Here is a 20,809-nt window from a genome sequence, read left to right as displayed (position 1 = left end):
GATTGTAATTCTATTTTAAACCCTTTCTATTTTTATCCTTTAATTATACCTCGATATCAATAAACGACACTCGGTATTTATTGGTTTCTTATGTTTCACCATGAAAAACCCTTTACTAAAGGGTTTTCTAATTGAAAGTGTGTAAAAAAAGGTCTTTTGAAAGGGTTCAAAACCAAAACCAAAAGGTTTTCTAGTGGTAGAAAACCTTTTGCGAGTGTAAAAAAATCTTTTGGGAAACCTTTTTTTTTTTACAGTGTATGATAAGACATAATTTCTCGCTGTTATATTATCGTTTCATAAGGGTAACTTTCATCAGAAGTTGACAACAGATTGTTTGTGTAGGGGTTATACCCGTTATTGTAACAGTCATCCCAATGGTACTTTTCTACATCGTCATATTCCAAGGACGTCCTTTTATTATATTCGGAGTAATTCTTCTTATATTTGGCAATACTATCTACGCCCATTATACGAACATCATTTCTTTGATTTTTTTGGGTACTTTTCCGTGTATTTTGCGCGTTATTCCAGTTGCTATTTTGTCGACCTGATCTGAAGTAATTGTCTTGTAAGTTTGTTGTAGGTTATTTGATGGAGTATATCTCCAATATTGGTTATTTGAATTGGGTTAAGTGTATTTATTGCCCATGTTTCTGTTCCGGTTATCAAAAGTTTGTGGTTCCAGTTTCTATCATTTCTCCATTGCGGTTGCTGCGTAAAGTTTTTCCTGTACCAATACTGCGAGATGTTATTTTGTGCAATCTTAAGATCTTGGTATTCCTGTCTGCGTTGTCTTGCTAAATGTTCCGTCTTATGGCATATAAATCAGGTTGATTGGTTTACTGAAATTGGGTTATGATCTTGATTTTGGAGAGAGTTTTAGTTTGTCTCCGTAGTCCGACTTTTAACTTTCTGATCTTCTCTTTAAGCCTTGTAACTTCTTCAATCGCACTTTCGGGGTTAGCTAAATTCACAGGTGTTGTACTATATGCATTCACTGGTGGTGCATCATTCTCTGCGAGAGATACAGCATTATTTTTAGCTACCTGGTTTTGGAATTTTATCATGGTTTTCATTACTGTTTAAACTATTCGAGCGTCATCATCAATGTTAACTGAGTCATTCACTCGAGCAATTTTGACTGCTTGTGTATATGTTTCTGGGTGGCTTAAAAAAAGTCGTCTCTTAATATTAGAAATAACTCTTTAAACAATATGGTCTCCTTTAGTTTCTTCTGAAAGTTTTAATTCTTGTGACAGCTTCTCTATATTTGCTATAAAATGTTCAAGTCTTTTTTTTCCTTCTTTAAGTCCATAAAGTTGGGTTTCTTTAATCTAAACACGTTCTCGTGGTTCATAATCATTTTTGTAATTTTAAATCTTGTTTTGTTTTGTTTGGAAGGGATTCGTAGAATATCGAAGCAGATTTATTTAAGCAAAGTTAAATGTGGCTGTGCTCTTTAATTGAAATAAAAGTTCTTTAATATCATCGTCTAGTTCTCCGTTAAAATGTAGTATGCTTGAATTATTGATCGTTGGTCTGAGTGAGCTTGTAAGTTTTTCTAACCAATTAAGTGTATTTTTCTCATCTTACTGTCTAAACAGAGAAGCTTCCAGTTCTTGTTTTGCTGCGGAGTTTAGTAATTTTCTGACAACTTTTTCTATCCTCTTTCCACTTATGATTTTATCGATATACTCATCACGTCTATCATATTTCTCATGTCCAAGTGAGTCAATATCAATACGATCTTACGAAATATCATTGTCGGGTGTAACACAGTTGGGTGCAGATGGTATTTTTGAGTAAAATAGCGGTATAACATTAGCATTGTTGTCGATGTGAGGTAAACCTAAATGCATTTACATTTTTAATGCGTATAAAACTGATTTTTTTTTTTTTTTTAATGTTATTAAAGTTTGATTTCACTTGCTTGAAAAAAAAAAATTATTTCTGTATTCTTCTTCAGCCAAATTTTTTCTTTTTAAAATGTTTTCTCTTCTTATATTATTTAACGAACGTTTTATCTGTTAGTTGTTTGTGGCTGTAGTAAGGTTTAGGATTAAGGAATGTACGGTTTCTATGTGGAGGTTGAGATCGAGGTCGATGGCATGGGGATTGTTTGGTTAGGAATGGGCAAGGTTTAATCATTAAAGTCTTAATTGTTGTGTTTACCGTCCTCAATATATTTTATCATACAATATAACTCAATAAACATTCTATTGATGCTTGATGTTTAGCACTCTTTTATTCATTATGTTTATAAAATACAAATAATACTCCTTTACTTTACTTGTGATGTTCAATCCTCTTTTTATTAATTACCGCTGTTTTTGTTCTTTTTTTTTATATGAATATCTCTTCTTCTTTATTTGAAATGGCCAAAAGTTCTGGTTATTCTTCTTTGATTAATATTTCTTCTGAAGTCTGTTTAATTCCTTACTTCTTCTGATTATAAAAATTTTTTCTGCTCTTTCTTATTTGTTCACTTGAAAAACTTCTTGTTTTTTAAGAGAACAATTGAGAAAAAACAATTAAGTGTTTTTTAATCACAAAAACGCTCTCTCTTTAAAATTCTTCTTAAAACTTTCTTAAAAACTCTATTTTACTTCTCTTTAAAATTCCGTCTTCTTCCCCTTCTCTCCTATCGTCTCCCTCCTGTAAATTTCTTCTTTTTTTTTTTGAGCTTTTATAACTTTTAGTTGTATTCCGTTGCGATACCTATTCATCATTTATTTATATGGGCGGTTGATGAGTCTTCGTGTTTTTGTCTTTTTCTAATTGCTTTTAATTTTTTTTTGACTTCTTTCTGTATTATCAGTTATTGACGTGACAAGTTGATGAATCATCTTGTGTACGTACTCTCCGGTCGTTGTTTTTAACATTTTTTCTTTTCGCTTTATCATAAATATATATGTCAGGTTAAATAAGTCTCCGTGTGTACGTCTTTTCTTAGTTAATATTTTTAACTTAATTTTTTTCGCTTCATCGTTTAACCCCTGGTGACAAAAATTTGGCACAAAATAAACACAGACAGTAATAGTACAACTAAAAGTTTAATGATCAAAAAATATTGTACAGAATATTAAACAATATATTAGTTTTTTATTTTCGGGACTGCAATAATGATTTCTCGCCATTACGACGTACGGCATCAACTTTTTTGTATACATGTTCACACATGCCTTGTACAAGATTTTTATCAATTTTTTTTAAACAAGAATGGATTTTTTTTTGCAGCTGATCTTCACTTTCAGCCTCTCAATTGTTTTCATACACGTAGCCTTTAAGGATTGACCAGAAATCTTCAATTGGTCCTAATTCTGGGACACATGCTGGATTATCAATTTTTGTTACATAACGGATATTTTTCTCATCGAGGTAATTGGTCACACTTCTAGCATAATGTGAATAGGCCAAGTCAGGCCAGAATACATAATTACCATCACTGTGATGTTTGTTGATAAAAGGAATCAATCGTTTGATGATGCAATCATTTTTGTACACTGTTTGGTTAATTGCCAGTCTTGCAGGAACAATAAATGGTTTCGAGATTTCACGAGGGGATATGGTAATCCACACAAGAATTTTTATTTCAAATTTGCTTTTGCGCTTATATTTTACATTTTTTGGTGCATTTTTTGTGTCATCTGAGTAAAATTCAACATTCAAATTTTTATTTGTATGTTTAAATGTAAAATAAGACTCATCGTCAATGATAAAGTCGCGGTTTCTGAATTTGTGACAAGTTCTTCCACACTTCAGTTGCAACTGCTTTAACTGTTTCTCAGTGCGATCAGGGATTTGTTTTTTCTTGAAATAACAAATGTTTGTTTTGTTTTTTATTGTTTTTACAATGTAGGAATGATCACACTTGAATTTATATGCAATTTTTCTTGTTGAAGTTCCAAACCGGTTGTTCAAAAGACCTTTCAGACGATTGATGTTCCCAGCAGTCATAATTTTTGGTTTTCTGCCTGATCCAGGCTTACGAGACTTTGGCTCATTGTTCTTCCACTTTGCCATATAACGTTTAATGGTTCTTTCGGGGTGATTAGAGGCAACAAAGTACTCTACGGTGCTCTTCGTTTTAGCATTAGGATGCAAATTACAATAGTTGTACACTTGTTCAATTAATGTAGTCGACTTCATTTTTGGATAACTTTTTTATTAATTAATCTAAGTAAACAAAACTTTCAGTAAAAGATTAACTAAAAAATTAAGACTGGATAAATAAAAATTCAATAAGTTTTAGCTTATCAAAGATTGTGCCAAATTTTTGTCACCAGTGGATATTCATATGAAGGGTTGATGATTCATCTTGTGTACATCTTTTTTGATCTTTGTTTTTAACTTAATTCTCCCACCTCACAGTATTTATGGACATTTTTAAGAAACAAGTTCTAGAGATCAGCAATTAGCTAAGAAAACTCAACAACTAAGGATGCAAAGTTAAGAGATGAGAAATCTTACCTTGAATATTGTAAGGAGAGAAAATGAGGAAAATTACAAACATTATGCTTAAGTTTTACCCGACACAAACATAACATTCGATCGAAAAAAAAGTGAAACAGCCAAAACACCAGGTGGGCGCACATGTTCAGTTACATGAAAAGTAAATCAGTCGCACTGTAAAAGTTTCATACTGTTTTCTCAAAAACGAACAGAAATATAATTTTAACTTCACTGATGAAATAATGTTAGTTTAATTAGTAAAGTTCGTGAAAATTCTGTTGCCATTCTGTGACAAACATTAATCGAAGAAAACCGGTAAAACCTGTTTTAGAGAACCATTACTCAGAACTTGAAGCAAAAATACTTAACGAACTTGAAGAAAAAAAATCCAGTGTCTATACGAGAATTCAAAACTCATCTGCGGATAGAAAAGGAAAAATTGAGAAAATCTTACGAGATTTTAATGGAGTTTTTAGAGAAGTTTTAAGGAAGTTGTTGAAGAAGTTCTTATTTTGGTTTTTTTAGGGAAGAGTTTTAGGATTTTTTGAGAAAGTGATGAGAGAATTTTTTGAGAAAGTCTACTGATGAAAGAAAGTGATGAAAGAAAGTGATGAGAGAATTTTTTGAGAAAGTCTACTGATGAGAAAATTTTTAAGAATATTTGGAGATTTTAAACAGAATCTTATGGGAAGAACTTATGAGAAAATCAATAAGATTTTCTCATAAGTTCTTCCCATAAGATTTTTTAAAATTTTTTTGAAGGAGATTTTTTTAAATTTTTTCCGAAAAAGAGTAAAAGTATATTTTAAGGTGAGTACATTTCATTTTCGCCACGAGTCCAAAAGTGGTTAGAAAAAACTATTTGAGTGACTTTGATCACGTGTTATTGTCTTCCTAATTTATTATTATTGTATAAGTATTATATTTAAAGAATAAATATTCATGAGATAAATAGTTAAAGAAATTTATTAAGTAATACAATTAAGAAAAGAAAAGCCAGTGGTAAGTATTACCTGGTATATATTTTCGATTTAGACATTATTATTGTTACTAAGTGTATTAATACTTTTATTGAAAAGTCTCACCTTCTTATTATTCTATATCTGCGCCACTCCCTGTCTCACCTCACACCCTATCACTTTCTATTCCCGCGCTACACGAAGACACCCCCTTTACATAATTGACCCATCACGCACAATCACTGCCTGTCGAGCTCTTTCTTTGTTGGGTTCTTTATTGTTTTTTTCGTTTGTGAATTCGATGAACACTCTACGATGTTCATTTGGTAGTCGACGTTTTTGAAAAGTGCTTGGTTTTTTTTTAGCTAACACCTGATAACAGCGCGCGTCTTAAGTGTTTTCTGAAAATATTTGTCAATTTCGCAATTTTCGGATTCGTCAGCAAGATGATTGTTTAAACGTTTAGCATTAGTCTTAAACTCCTCGATACCAGTGCTCAGCCGATTGGTTTGGATGTTCAAACATTTGATTTTGAACCTCGTATTCAGTTTTTGTAATGCGTTTCTCTTGTTGTGATACAAATTTTTAGAATTTTTTCTCTTGTTTAAACGTTTAGCATTAGTCTTAAACTCCTCGATACCAGTGCTCAGCCGATTGGTTTGGATGTTCAAACATTTGATTTTGAACCTCGTATTCAGTTTTTGTAATGCGTTTCTCTTGTTGTGATACAAATTTTTAGAATTTTTTCTCTTGTTTAAACGTTTAGCATTAGTCTTAAACTCCTCGATACCAGTGCTCAGCCGATTGGTTTGGATGTTCAAACATTTGATTTTGAACCTCGTATTCAGTTTTTGTAATGCGTTTCTCTTGTTGTGATACAAATTTTTAGAATTTTTTCTCTTGTTGTGATACAAATTTGCTTTTTTATTAACGTTGCTTTCAGCTTCTTAATGCGTTGTTCTTTTTTTTTTTTTTTTTTTTTAATTCTTCAATCTCTTCCACTGAAAAAGTTCTTCCTTATTTCGATACTTTTCGATCTTATATAGGTATTCTAAACAAGCTTGTTCGTGCTGAAGCTGCCTATCTGCGACGCTTTCCATAAGTTTAATTTGCTTAAGTTTTCTCTTTAGTTCAATTTTCAAAACCACCTTTGTTAAAAGTTGTACTCTTTTTTCAAATGTTTCAGTTTCTTTTTTCTCAATTTTTCTTGCAGTTTGGCTTCGTTTATCTAAGGTCGTTGTTGAACAGCATTCTTATTTTCAGCCGCGAGCATTTTTTTTTTTTTTTTTTTTCATTCTTTTGTAGCTCTAGCGCTCTTAACATATTTTCAGCGTTATCTTTTTTTTTTAAAGTAGCTTATTTTTTAGCAATATTTAGTTCCAAATTTCGTTTAACCGCCTCTTTTTTTTTTTATTGGTTTTTGCTTAATTTTTTCAAATTATCAAACTTCTTAATTCTGGTTTTTAGTTTTAGGATTTCAGTGTCAATTCTTGTGTTTACGAGAGGAAGAGTGTCAGTGTCATTGTAACGCTGAAACAAAGATTAAGAAAAAAAAAAGCACACTAATGAGAACTACTTCAACCTTCAGATTGTTATTGTGTTGCATTAACATTTATTGTTCATTTATAGTTTGAAGATTGAAAAGTTTTTTTCAAATTCTTCGAAGAAGCAAAAGAATTTTCACGCAAATAGTATTAATAGTTTTTTTCTTTGCGTATCTGTAAACATATTATGTTAAAGTTGATATACTTTAAAATACGATTAAATTAAATCTTATAAATATTCTTATGACTAATTAAACAATAAAAATTAAACAAAAAAAGTTGAAAACATTTGAGAAAGAGTCTTCTTGATTACAATTAATGGCGCAAATAGTCTTTCATTTTTAGCTCTATTGCCAGAGCTACACGGAAGATCAGAAACAGCCTGATCATCGGATGATAATCCCTTCATTTTAAAAAAAAATTGGGTTCTTAGTTTGAAATACAATTTAAAGGAAGATAATCTAACTATTATATATCGCTACTATATGCAAATTTTTAACATTTAAAATAAAAAATCTGACGTGACATTTGTGTTTAAGGGAAATAAAACTTAATTTGACGTCAGACATTCAATTTACTAGACTTAAATACCGTAAAATTTTAAATGGAAAATCAGTTATTGTTTTTTGTTTTGTTTTTTTTTAACGTGAAGAAATTCTTCTTTAAAATTAAAATCCGAAAACCCGCTTTTTAAGCTTATGAGTCTGACACTCATACAACTTATAAAAGTGACTCATACAATTTTTGAGCTATCTAAAAAATGAACGCTAAAGAAATCGAGCACCCCCTATAAAATAAAACTTCATTTCAAGCCATCAAGTGAGAACTAATGACTGAGAGATTCTGCTAAGATTACCAACAAATAACGTTCGCTATAGAGAAAGCTGGATACAGAAAAAACAAAAGCAATCAAGCAAAGGTTGAGCACAGTGCCGGCCATCGCCTTCTTGCACAGCAAGAGTGCTAAGCAATGTTCCTAATTACTGGAGTTGACCTAATTTGACCCGAGAAAACCTTAAGTGGGGTGAGAGGGTATACACCCTGACTTCAAAATGTAACTCCCAAACACAGGTATTGGGAGACGCCAGGACAAATTGAGTTCATAATTTGGTAAAAATTATGCAACTTTTGATTATAGATGACAGCCGTTTTCAGCATTTTTGCAGGAGGAATTTTGCATAATAAGTGAGGAGGTAAAAAAGTTGAAACGAATATGCACCTTTGGAAAGTTTTATTATTCTTTAACCAACATTCTGAAATATTTTATATTACCTTAAACGTTTTATCGGTAATACTTGTTATACTCACTCACGTCAGCTACAATGATGAACAAATAAATATTTTTTTAAACAAGATAAATAATGAAGCACAATAATTCTAGATTTTAAAAACTTCATTGAACATAATATTATAATTACAATAATTGCTTTGAATTAAACTTAACAAGACAATTTTTCAATTTTTTTCCATATTCTTGATCTCTCTTAAATCTCTGCTACTGGCCTGTGAAGATGTGGTAAAGAGGTTCAGTGCTTTGTTCACTGTAGACTCTAAGGCATCAGTTTTTTTTTGCTTATAAAATTTTCAATATGATGAAAAACTGAATGAATTTTTGGTGTTGTTAAGATGCCAGCTGTGAGAAAAAGCATTCTGAATTCTGTGATTCTTAGGTTGTAATCCTTGCTCAATTTGTTTCCGAAGCATACCTCAACCACACTTTGTAATTTTCTTATTAGCTCAATAATTGGAATAGCTTTAAAAACATTTTTCTTCTAAGCATAAAGTTAAACATTATCAACACTCTTGAGAATTTTTCTGCCATCAGGAATTGCAAGCTTAACTCCATGAAAATATTGAGGTGAAATATGAATAAAAGTCAACAATTCAATAATTTCAGACCATTTTTCTTTCAAGGCCTTGAAGGCATAGTTAACTAAACCCAATATTAGATGGAGCTCCAAATAATTTTAATATGTTTTTAAGGGGAGACAGCATCAATGATTTGGAGATTGTCAAAATGTTTGAACATAATTGGAGTTTGCATAGCATTAGAAAAATCTCTGGCTATTTTTAACATCTCTACAAGACTTCAAAAAGCTGTCACAAGAAACAATAAACTGAATTTCCTGAGCTTGAATAAGATTAAGAATGGTTTTTACATTTGCATCGGTTTCTTGTATCATCTTCTCCATGGCTTTTAGCATTTGGCACTTCACACCATTGTCTTTGGAAGATTTCTGATGCAATTTGAGGCCTGATGAATCAGCTTTATTATTTTCAGGTTTCTTTTTCATAACTCCAAGATTGACTTTCAAAAACCCATCCTCACCCTCCATTTTAATCTTTGTGATAAGTTCCACAGAAAAAATTTGAGCTTCCAAAAGAAGCTCATGGATGTGTTTTAATTTTTTTACAATGAACGATGGTACGAAATGATCTTTGCTCTTTATTGATGTCGCACAGAACTGTTGTTGCAAAAAATTCATCTGAGAGTTTTTTTTCCGAGATTTTGAAACTTAGTTGGAAAGTTAGCTTCAAAAAGTTTTTCACTAGCTACAGAATTCAGAGTAAATGCCAGCTTTATCATTTTATTGTTTGACAATCCAGTATTTAGCTGAACTTGTGCCAAGTTTTGTGCTGTTAGGCAAGTTAACGTTAGCTAATCGAACTTTGGATTTTCCATCAACCCGTGCTGCTTCACAATACACATTCACAAGAAACAAAAGACCAACTTTTTTTAGAAATATTAATTGTTGAAAAACCGTTAAGTTCTAGTAACTTGCATCCTACAACACTAATAAATTCCTGTAAGGGTTTTCAAAATTAACCCCTTTTTTGAATACTTCTGTAACTTTTTGCTTCAAAAAGTCAGTCAATACTCTTGCTGCTTTTCTAAAACAGAAACTAAAAATTACTTTCCTACTTTCTTCATGATTTCGTGGAGGAGACATTTTAAAAAATGAGGAAAAATGAACTTTGTTTGTTGCTTTTCTGATTATCCATCAGGATTAACTTGATTTTAGCCATCTTACAAGATATTTTTTAATGCTTTTCAGTTTTTCCTTTTCTGTATTCACATCCATAAGATCTTTTTATCAAATTCAGAGAATTATGAATTCAGATTTACTTTGTTGTTAGCTGTAACGTTTACTTACGTAATCTACGTTTTGTTCTCGTGTGCTCTAATATTTTTTAATTTCTTATCCCAAAAAAAGTTCCTTTCATTAAGAATCCCTTAAGTTATGTTTAAGTAATAAAGAAAAAAGCAAACTCTGTTTATCGTTCAGGTATACTAGACAATTCTGTAACTGTTATAAACGGAAATTACCCTAAAGTTTTCTGACAAAACTTAGTTGGTTTTACAACAAATATAGCGCAATTACAACAAAAACAATTCTATAAAAAAGTCAGATTTGCACCATACAACGAAGTGATAAAAAAAACATTAAAAAATAATTACTACGAGTTCTACCACTTAACCCTCGCTGGTTTATACAGTTTTTCATAGTTTTAGATAAAATAGAAATGCAAAAAATAGCCCGTCATTTACGGTTGCAACCATTTCAATCGGATAAAAAGCCACCAATTCATTTATTCGAGGACTTAAAGTTATAGTTTTAGGTTAATTTTTATTTGTGCTGATATATATTGAGTGTTAGTACCGTAATCGGAAGTTGGCAAACATTAGAGTTGGAATGTAAAACTACTGAAAAACAAGTTGCGTCTGGTTACTAACACTTCATCTCAGATAATCACTAGTTTAACAGCGCAACTGTGGAGTAGCCTTGAAAATGTCAGGTTGTTCTTCATAAAGGTTTCAGTATCTCCTCCCTTCTTTCAAGATTCTCACGTTAATATTATGCTATTCTTATTCTCTCAAGATAACATTTGGGTTTATAGATAAAACATCACGAAATGCCTACTTCCATCTTTCTCCAGCATAAATATTGATGCTTGATCAATCAGATCAAACGGTTGATCACTCTGACTGGCCGGATTTGACACCATGACGACAGGGGAAAAAAAAACGTTTAAGTTCTTCATCTTACAAATTAAATTATTTCTTGCGTCATGGAATTCAATTCTGGTTTAAAAAATTGATATTTGACCACTCTGACTGGCCTGATCGACCTACTTCTTTCGTTGCACGCTTCTTAACCTTTCTTAGTAAAGTCAAATAAATCTGGTAATTGCGCTTTTAGGAATTTTTTCAGCGTTTGGATGCAATTTTTAGTAGATCTTATTCTCATATATTCATATAACCACGCCAATGTTTATACGTATATTGACCACGGTTATAAGTATGATTATATGTATGTATAACCATTCAAATGGTTATACGCATGCAAATCAAACCTTCAACCCTTTCATTCATGCACTAATAAACTTATCGTTAAGTTTATGAAAATGAGTTTATATCAAGTACTGGGTCTGTTCTTTTTTATTCATTTTTCATGTTCAATAAAACGGCGATTGTTTTTCCATTTTTTGATTAAGGATTTATCAATACCATTTTTAAATGCTGCGTCGTTATTAAACAGTGAGTGATCACATTCCGTGATTACTTTGCATTTGAAATGATTGGTATACGCATGGACATATAAGAGATGGACGTGCAGTTTATTGTTTAACATTATTAAGGCCGCAGAAATCAGCGAGCCTTGCGAGTTTTTGATTAACTCTAAACTTCCCGCCGTCAACATAAAAGCTATTAAAATGACTGCCGACAGATTTAAAACAAAAACTCTTATCAAGTGATTTAAAACAAAAACTCTTATCACTCTTATCGATAAACTACACCAAGGTAATGGAAATCAGTAGTCGCACAGTGGAGTATTTATACGAAAAAGTTGAACAAAAATATTTTTGTTTATTATTAATATGATCGTAGTAAAAAGAAATTTAGGGTCATTATATTGTGTTAAAAACGATTGGTCACACATGAAATGTAAAAAATTTATATATTAAAACAAAAAATTACATATTCTTATACATCTTACATACTTCACAAATATCTACAACTTTAAAACTATTTAACATAATAACAAAGTTATAAGAGTTACATCAACCCCTGTGATGCGGGAAGCGGTAGGGGATCGTCGAAAAATCTTCTTGATGTATTCCCATCATTACTGTTCCCAAATTCAGCCTTAGGAATATCAAACAACAGCCCTAATTCATCTTTAAAGGCATTTTGAATTTTTTGTTTTGTTTCCGCTACTATTTTTTTATCTTCTTCTGTTCTTGCTTGCCAACTTTTTATTGGTATTTTATACGATATATGCAGCAAGGATTCAAAAAATCTGATTCTTGCGTGCACTATTGATAGCCCAAATTTCAGTGTTTCACGGCTTTCTGTCGTTTCTTTATCCAAGTCATTAAAATCTTTTGAAGTTTGCCCACATATATAGCATTTCATTGTTGATGTCGTATTTGTAGCAGCATTACAAACTTTTCCATCAATCATAGTAAAAAGAAATGTATGGTTTATTTGGAAATTACCACAAAAAGCGTTTTTTATTCACTGCTCCATAATTTGGGGGTGAGTCATCAATGAAAACACCCGAAAAAATCCTTTGGAGGGATCAAAGTACATACCCATGGGATATCAGAACAAGTGATTTTAAAATCAACGATTTCCGTCCGTGAGAGAAATTTACATTTTAAGTTTTTTCCTATACCGGCTAAACTTGAGAGATGGGTTTTTGACATTATTTGTAGAGATGGGTTTTTGATTTGAGAGATGGCTTTTTGACAAAATTTCAACTTTGGCTATAATTCAATACTTTTTATTGTTTAAAAATGTAGTTTTTTATTTTGATAAAAATAATAACATTATTATTTTACAGGAATTTCTAAGCAATAGTGTGTAAAATTAAAAATTTTCATTTAATGCATTTCCCAAAATTAGAGTTGCCACATCCCTATTCTACTCTACTCTACTTTTGTTTTGATTTCTAGTTATCCTAAACATTTGATAATTTTTACCATTTTTACTTTATTTTCACACTAGGAGACATAAATGTTTGATTAAAAACTTTTAAATTTACTGAAAATGCCGAATTCTACAAAAACTCATTCTGAATATCGTAACTTTGTTTACATTCTCTGCATGTCAAAGAGTGATCGCTGCTTAACACCTTTCCTGATCAACAGATTGACAAACCATAGCCCTTTACCCTTAACCTTTGCAGATGATCGCCTTCCATATGGCATGTGTACAAACTGTCGTTTTCACTTGCAAAAAATAGACGAAGGAACATCAACAAAGCCATTTCCCAAGCTCTATGATTTTAACTCAATCATTGTGAAGCAACACACAAGAAACTCTCTCCCTTGTGATTGTATCATTTGTCATAATGGCAAAATAAAATGTAAAGCACCATCTCCATTGGCAGTTGATACAACTCATGAAAAGTCAACTAAAACTGAAAAAGATGTGCAAAGTGTTTAACATTACTTGGGCCAGGATTACCCCATAAATGCACTGCTAGAGCCAGAAGTTCAAATCTGATTTTCCTAACAAAAGCAAACACAAAAACTGCTGAAATTGTGGCATCTTCAGTGTTAGGGACTCAAAATGCATCTCCAAATGGAACAATTCGACTCAGCCAATCAGGTGGAGGTCCTAAATTACCATTAAAACTTGGTAAGTTTCTTATATGTGACAATATTTATTAAAACTCAAGCTTAAACTCTAATTGCAGAAAGAATAAACTTTTAGATAAGACAGTACTTATTATTTTGTGCAAAGTTTACCTATTTGATGATTTCTCCTTGTATTAATGGAATTAATTAAATGCACATGCTTTAGATTATGCACTAAGTCTCTTAAAATTTCAGGCAAAGCAGCTCCAACTCGACTGTTCAGAGATCCTCTTCCAGTTGAAAGCCTTGCAACTGTGCAACTTAATACAGGACTGTCTAATAAAAAGATGACACAGCTTGTCTCAACCCTCAACTCTATTGCCTCTTAAAGACTTGTTGAGCCAAATTTTGCTAAGAAGTTTGCACAACACGGACAGATGCTCGAGGATCATTTTACTGCTTCTATAATAAAATGTTCAACCAATGAGACTCTAAGAGATGTTGTGCATTGCAAAAATGTTGGTCATCTATTGCAATTTGTTTATTCAGCACGAGCTGTCCCTGAAGAACACATTGCAAAGGTTGGGTTAGATGGTGGAGGTGATTTTCTAAAGATGAGTTTGGGTGTTCTTTAGAGAGCTGCAGCACCAAAAAGTCCTGTTTTGAAATCTCCTAGGCTTTGCAGCTCTTTATTAAAGGATTCTGGAGTAAAGAAACAGCTAATAATAGCTATATCAGAAGGAATGTCTGAGACATATGAGAATATCAAAAACTTTTTGAAGCTGTTAGATGTTAGTAATTCTATTTCCTATATCTTGTCATGTGACATGAAAGTAGCTAACATTGTCTGCTATCCCGTCCCAGCAGACATCCTTGCTGTTGGTGTGATGCTGACTCCTCAAACCTTGGCACTTGTGGTTCTTTAAGAACTTTTGGAAGTATCAGAAAGGCTCATCAAGCATTTGTTAAGAACGGAAGTGACTTGAAGAGTGCGAAGCATTTTACAAATGTCATTAACACATCTCTGCTCAATGCAACAGATGAGAGACTAATTTTGAAAGCAATTCCACCCATGGAGTTACATTTGTTGTTGGGAGTTGTCAACCATCTGCCAGATGGGAAGGATTGGCCTATGGAATTAAACATACCTCTTCAACCCTTTCATGGTGGTCATTTTCATGGACAACACTGTCACAAGCTTTTGAAAAAAGTTGATATTCTAAAACAAAAAATTCAAAAAACAGTTGTAGATGCAGCACTTCTATTTATTGAAGCATTTCAACAATTTGAAAAGGTAGTCACAGCTTGCTTTGGAACAGAACTGGATGACAATTTTCAAGAGCACATTGACAAATTCAAAGATGCCTATCTGGCACTTCCAATCTCAATCACTCCAAAGGCACACACTGTGTTCTTTTGTGTGTCTCAGTTCATCTCTACCAGCAATCAAGCTCTTAGACTTTACAGTGAGCATGCCACCGAAGCTCTGCATTCAAACTTCAAGCCTCAATGGCAGCGGTACAAGAGAGTTACCCAAATGAGATCCATATTCTGGGTGAGACAGGACTCACCCAGAATATGGATCTCATTTGGCTAACTGTATTGTAGGTTATAAATGTAAACATGTTTAGAAATATTTTAAAAAAATGACTTTTTTGCTATTAGAGTAAAACATTCTAAGAAGTCATTCTTGAAGTAAAAATCATTTTTATGACTTGGTCTGTTCATGTTCCTTTGTTATTTATTCAGAAAATAAACATTTTGATAGAAAAAATCTTTGTATAGTTGCCAAAATTAAAAATTTATCAAAAAGCAATCTCTCAAATTTAGCCGGTATAGGAAAAAACTAACAATGCAAATTTCTCTCACGGACGGAAATCATTGATTTTAAAATCACTTGTTTTGATATCCCATGGGTATGTACTTTAATCCCTCCAAAGGATTTTTTCGGGTGTTTTTATTGATGACTCACCCCCAAATTATGGAACAGTGTATTTTACTTTTTCTCAAGTCTTTTATTTGGTTCTCTACGTATTCGATTTCATTATTCGTTACGTCTTTGCTCTCCCGAATAAAACGTATTCTTATTGGTCGGTAATATCTTGTAGATGATGGTGCTGGGTTTCGCCAAAGCACCTTCTTTTGGTTACCAATAGGACATATGAGCCGTAGTGGCACTAAAGAACTTTGAAATATGTTAGCGCTGCTATCGTCGCTGTTTTGAAATTTTTGTTTAAACGTTTGTTGTTGCGAGCAATCACAACCCCATTTCGAAATCAATTCTAAGTTATTTCTTTCTTTTTCATTTAAAGTTTCAACAACTTCATTCAAATAACAACATAATCGTCTAGACGTGTGATCCAGAAGATCTTTTAGTTTAATTTCTAAACAAGTTTCTGTAACTGTTATTGATTCTTCTGGTGGATAACAATCCTCTTCGGCTTTTTTTTATAAGTGAATAACATGGATAGATATTCCTGTTGGCTGCATGAATAATTTCATATTGTTTTTTTGTCATATCAGCTTCCACAAAAATTGACAACGCTTCTGATGGTGTGTGCTTTTTAATGATATCTTCAGTGGATGTGTCACTTTTTCAATATTGTTTGGCTTTTGTGGGTGTAAATAAAATTTCCTTTATAACGTTAGACGCGTCACTGTTCCCTGCAGCACGTTAACTCATTTGAGCAGTATACATCAGCTGCTCACAAGGTATATGTTCCTTTAAAACCCTTGTTTTTCGCCTTCTTGTTGGTGAACTCGATTCACAAAATTCTTTTGACGGTCGGCTGGGCTTTGCTACCGTCCAAGTTGGTAGAGTTACGGTGGTATTGAGTAATTGTTCGTTATTTTTTAAAAAACGCTCTCTTTTACGGCCAGCGTCTTCCCATTTTTGTTTGAATTGGAACTTAAAAGGTAAAAAAATGGTTTTTAGAGCACTTTCTTCATTTGCAGGGGATTTGGTTATGTTTTTAAAGTGTTCTAATAAAAACACGAATTTGTCGTCAATTTTTTCTCGGAACTTTACTCCAAGATTTCATTAAGTGATCGTCTAGTCATCTCTATTGTGATAGCTTGAGATTCTACAATAGAAATATGAATTAAATTAAATAAAAGTTTTAATCACAAAAAAAAATGTTTTTGCCATATTGACTAAAAAAATTAAAAAATTTTAAGGTGCGCACATGCGCGACTTTTTTTTTTTAATGGTAAATAGAATATCTAAGCTTTATGTGAAGCGCAAGCTCTTAGTTTAATAAGGCTTAATTGATATTAAAAAACACTTTTTAATATCGTGTATACAAAAAAAAAATTTAAATTTTTTTACATCAAATATAATTGATCGGTTCTCGGCCTAATGGCTAAGATTGAGGGCGAGCTGGCTAGGCCGGCGTGCTTGTATTTAACTGATACTTTTCTTTTTTTTCCGCCCGTTCCTCAAAGGGGAGGCAAACTCAGGGTCGACGTGCTTCTGAGTCTTCCCTGGAGAGGTTTGGGCAAGTCTACAAGGCATTCGCTGGCGGACTTAAAATATTCAATACCTCAAATATAATTGATGAGAAATGTGAGAGTAACATATAAAATAGAGAAAATAAATATACCAAAAGTATGAGCTTACCTTCTTTTTCAATATCCATTTAGATTTTTGAAATTTGTCACTAACCACAAACACAAAAAACAATTTGTAATAATGCTCTTCAACAGGAACGTTGAAAAACAATTGAATTCATTATCATGATTACTCAATTTTTAAAGCTGCCCCAATAAGGTGGGGGGGGGGGTAAAGAGGGGTAACCGAAATGACCATTTAGGGATGTAAACTTTATTAAACTTTAACAATGCACCAATAAAAACAGATTTTGACGAAATTTAGAAAATCGACTTTTGATCAACTTTTTCGTATAAATGCCCCACTGTATGACGGCAAGAACAGATTTTATCATTTTTTCAAGATGAATCTTAGTAAATTTAGGAACTTTTTTAGTGTAAACAAATCTGTCAAAGATAGAATAGGAACCACTGTGCTACAGGTAGCTATAAAACTAGTTGACATTTTTAATTATTTATTGTATCTCTAGTTATGCATGTACTAAATTAGTCAAGTAAATGATTTCAATTTCTTTTCATCATCCGCGTTATTTCCTAAAATATTAAGAATGTCTATCTATATAAAATTAAGCTTAAAACTTGGTTCTATTGCTGTTATCTTTAATAAGTAAAAGTTGATGCGACTGGTTAGCCGAGATCAAAAATTTTCAACAGAAAATTTAATTTCGATTGTTTAAGATAAAAGATTTTTAACAATGCGCAACAAAAACAATAAGGTTGCACTTATATATCCACGGTATACGATCGGAGCTCATCGGCACCACAACGACTGTTCATTTTGTACTTCGTGTCATCAATTTCTTTAGAATCGCGTATTTGTGCAGAATCAAAGATTTCCTTGGTAACAAAATCTACTTCAGTCTCGATGTCGTTCACATTAATGAGTTAATACAGTTAGTATTACCTATTGAATCTATTCAAATCAAGGTATTTTCTTTTATTTCTGGCACCAAACTTCGTGCATTTTGCGATCTGCATTTGAATTAAATATTTACTTATCCGAATAACCCAACACTGTTGTAAAAAATGACCAAAAACTACTTTGAGCTGACCCGAGAAAACTGCTTTGACAGGGTGAAACTACAATGTTTCCTGACTCCAAAAATGTAAAATTTGAAATCTAACTATTTCGTCCGAGAAAATAATTTCGATTTTTAGTTTTTAGTACTTTGCACAATAGGGCGAAATGACAGCTTTTCAAATTTTTCATTTTTACAGCATTCAAAAACTCTTCAAAATTAGCATTTATTACTCCAAAACATAACTGTCTAAAATTCACTTGAATAATAGTTTATTCTGACACAACTGATATAGTTTTTCATTAAGAAGATGGAAATAATAAACACTTTCTTAAATAATTCTTTTAGTTATTCTAAGCCAAAACACAAAAACAACCTCTTGATTCTAAACACATAAAGAGCAAATGGTACATAAAATAAATTCTTCTCAATATTTGATTCTTCACAAATGCTTGCTGTTGTAGTCCACAACACATGAAAGAAGCCTCTTTGCATACTCAGGATGATTGCGGTCTCTTTTGTATCTCTACCAATGTGAGCTGAAATTATGATGCATTGATTCTGTTGCCTGCTCACTAAAGATCCCCAAGGGAGCCCTTTTGATCTCAATGAATTGCTTCACATGGAAGAAAACAGCATGAACTTTTGGAGTCACACTGATGTTCATGATTGCCAAATATGAGTCTCTGAAGCGATCAATTTTTTCAGAAAAGTCATCCTCCAGAACCATACCAAAACATGCTGTCACCACAGACTTAAACTTTCGAAGGGCATCAATGATTCCAAAGACTTGAAAAGCAGACTCAGTCTCTGCAATTCTTTGAAGGAGGTCAAGATTGCTGAGAAGCTTGTGACAGGCATTCCCTGCAAACTGCCCACCATGGTATGGTTCTTGTTGAATGTGGAGAGCTGAGGGCCACTTGACAACATTGGGCCAAACTTCTGTCATGGCTTTGTACATGTGATTGACCACATCAAGGAGAAGATGGAGCTCCATTGGTGGTATGAGCTCCAAGATGAGTTTGTTTTCAGAACCAGATAGCAAAGGCTCATGCACTACATTGCCAAAAGATCTTGCCTTTTTGATATCACCACCAGACTTAGCAAACTCTTGATAACAGGCAACAAGTGAGCCTAGTGTCCTCAAAGATCCTGATTGAGAAAGATGCTTTGATTCTGTGTTGCACCAAGAGCAAGGGTGAGTACTTGCATGGCTCTGAAGGCCACAAAGGATGTTGGCAAGTTTCATGTCGCATGAGACAACAAAGTTGACTTTGTCTAACTTGATTAAAGACAAGATCTGCCTCACATTTTCAAAGTTTTCTGGTAGTCCTTCTGATAAAGCCACAAGCATTTGACGCTTTACACTACTGTCTTTGGCAGCCCTCTGAGTTAAAAGTTTTTTCCGTGGTGGTGACCTTGAATCACAGTGAGAATCCAACTCCATGATGCCAAGAGAAACTTTCAGAAATCCTCCACCTCCATCAATTCCCAACTTGACAATATGATTCTGGAAAACTCTTCGAGAAAGCAGGACTTCATTCAAAAGCTCGGCAAGATCCTTGCAATGCACAACCACAAAGTCAGTGGAGTTACTCTCTGATAAAACTTGGATGCTGGTTTGAGTAAAAAACTCAGACAACTGTTTGCCAATGGCTTCAAACTTAGCTAGAAAACTAGTCTCCACAATCTTGGTGTAACTGACTCTGTTGATGGTTGATGCCAATTTCTTCATGCCAAGGTTGGACAGTCCTGTGTTTAGCTGAACTTGTACAAGATCTTCAGTTTTGATGCTGGGTTCAGGAAAAAGAGCTCTTGCACTTGAGCTTCCTAAAAATGAAATTATATTAACACTTTTTGTAATTTTAAGTTTTAAAATTAAAGGTATCCCTCTGAACCTGCCATCTTTATATGTATATATAAAAGTATCACCTGTTTTAACTCTAAGTGGTGGGCCGCCTTTAGGATGCGATATTTTGGCAGTACCACCAGGTGTGGAAGGTTTAGTAGAGATGACTTGAGTAGCTATTTGCTCTGCAGCGAGTGGATCAGCTGTAGCTAGCTGCTTGAGATTCTCTCTAAAAGTGAATGGAGTGCACTGATGTGGCAGACCTCTTCCAACTAGACTCATACAATCACCACATCTTTGAGGGGTACAATCTTCCACAGGTTTAGAATAGTCCACTGGGCTCTTCTAATTCAACTTCAAATGTCCAACTTGACAAATAAGACAGTTGCAACCTTGATCTCTTGTTGGTGGTCTAACTTTTATAGTTGAGAAAGGAAACAAAGGTGGCAGGTTAACATCTTTTCCTTCATCTTTTCTCCGAAGAATTGTTCGACATGAGTCACAAATGCCTCTTGGCACTCTGGTATCAGTCAAATCAAGACTTGTATGGTAATGCTTGAGGATCTTTTCAACAAGGAACTGTGTCAACTCTCGAGAGCACTTCTTCAGACACAAGACACAGACAGATTTCCGACAATCTTCATGATTTTTTGAAAAATTTGGCATTTTGAAATTTTTCTCACACAACTGATAAGTGAAACACTTTAAATAAACATGTTCACTGCCAATTCCCGGATTTTTTAGCTTGTTTACAATTTTGATGCAAAACTTAAAACAAACATGTTCACT

The 20,809-nt window shown here is 33.0% G+C and overlaps 1 protein-coding gene across 5 annotated transcripts in view; it reads left to right on the top strand.

The window, feature by feature from the left end:
* The window catches only part of LOC145191419 (phosphatidylinositol 3,4,5-trisphosphate 5-phosphatase 2A-like), a 401,680-nt gene that overhangs the window by 281,083 nt on the left and 99,788 nt on the right, over nucleotides 1-20,809 (top strand). The gene's annotated exons all lie outside the window — the stretch shown is intronic.

Source organism: Hydra viridissima, unplaced genomic scaffold (assembly GCF_058129835.1).
Source record: "Hydra viridissima isolate aposymbiotic clone 2 unplaced genomic scaffold, HvirCarnegie_v1 scaffold_11, whole genome shotgun sequence".
Classification (NCBI taxonomy): Eukaryota; Metazoa; Cnidaria; class Hydrozoa; order Anthoathecata; family Hydridae; genus Hydra; species Hydra viridissima.
Note: the sequence above shows the minus strand (reverse complement) of the source record. Positions and strands in the feature narration are given on the sequence as shown.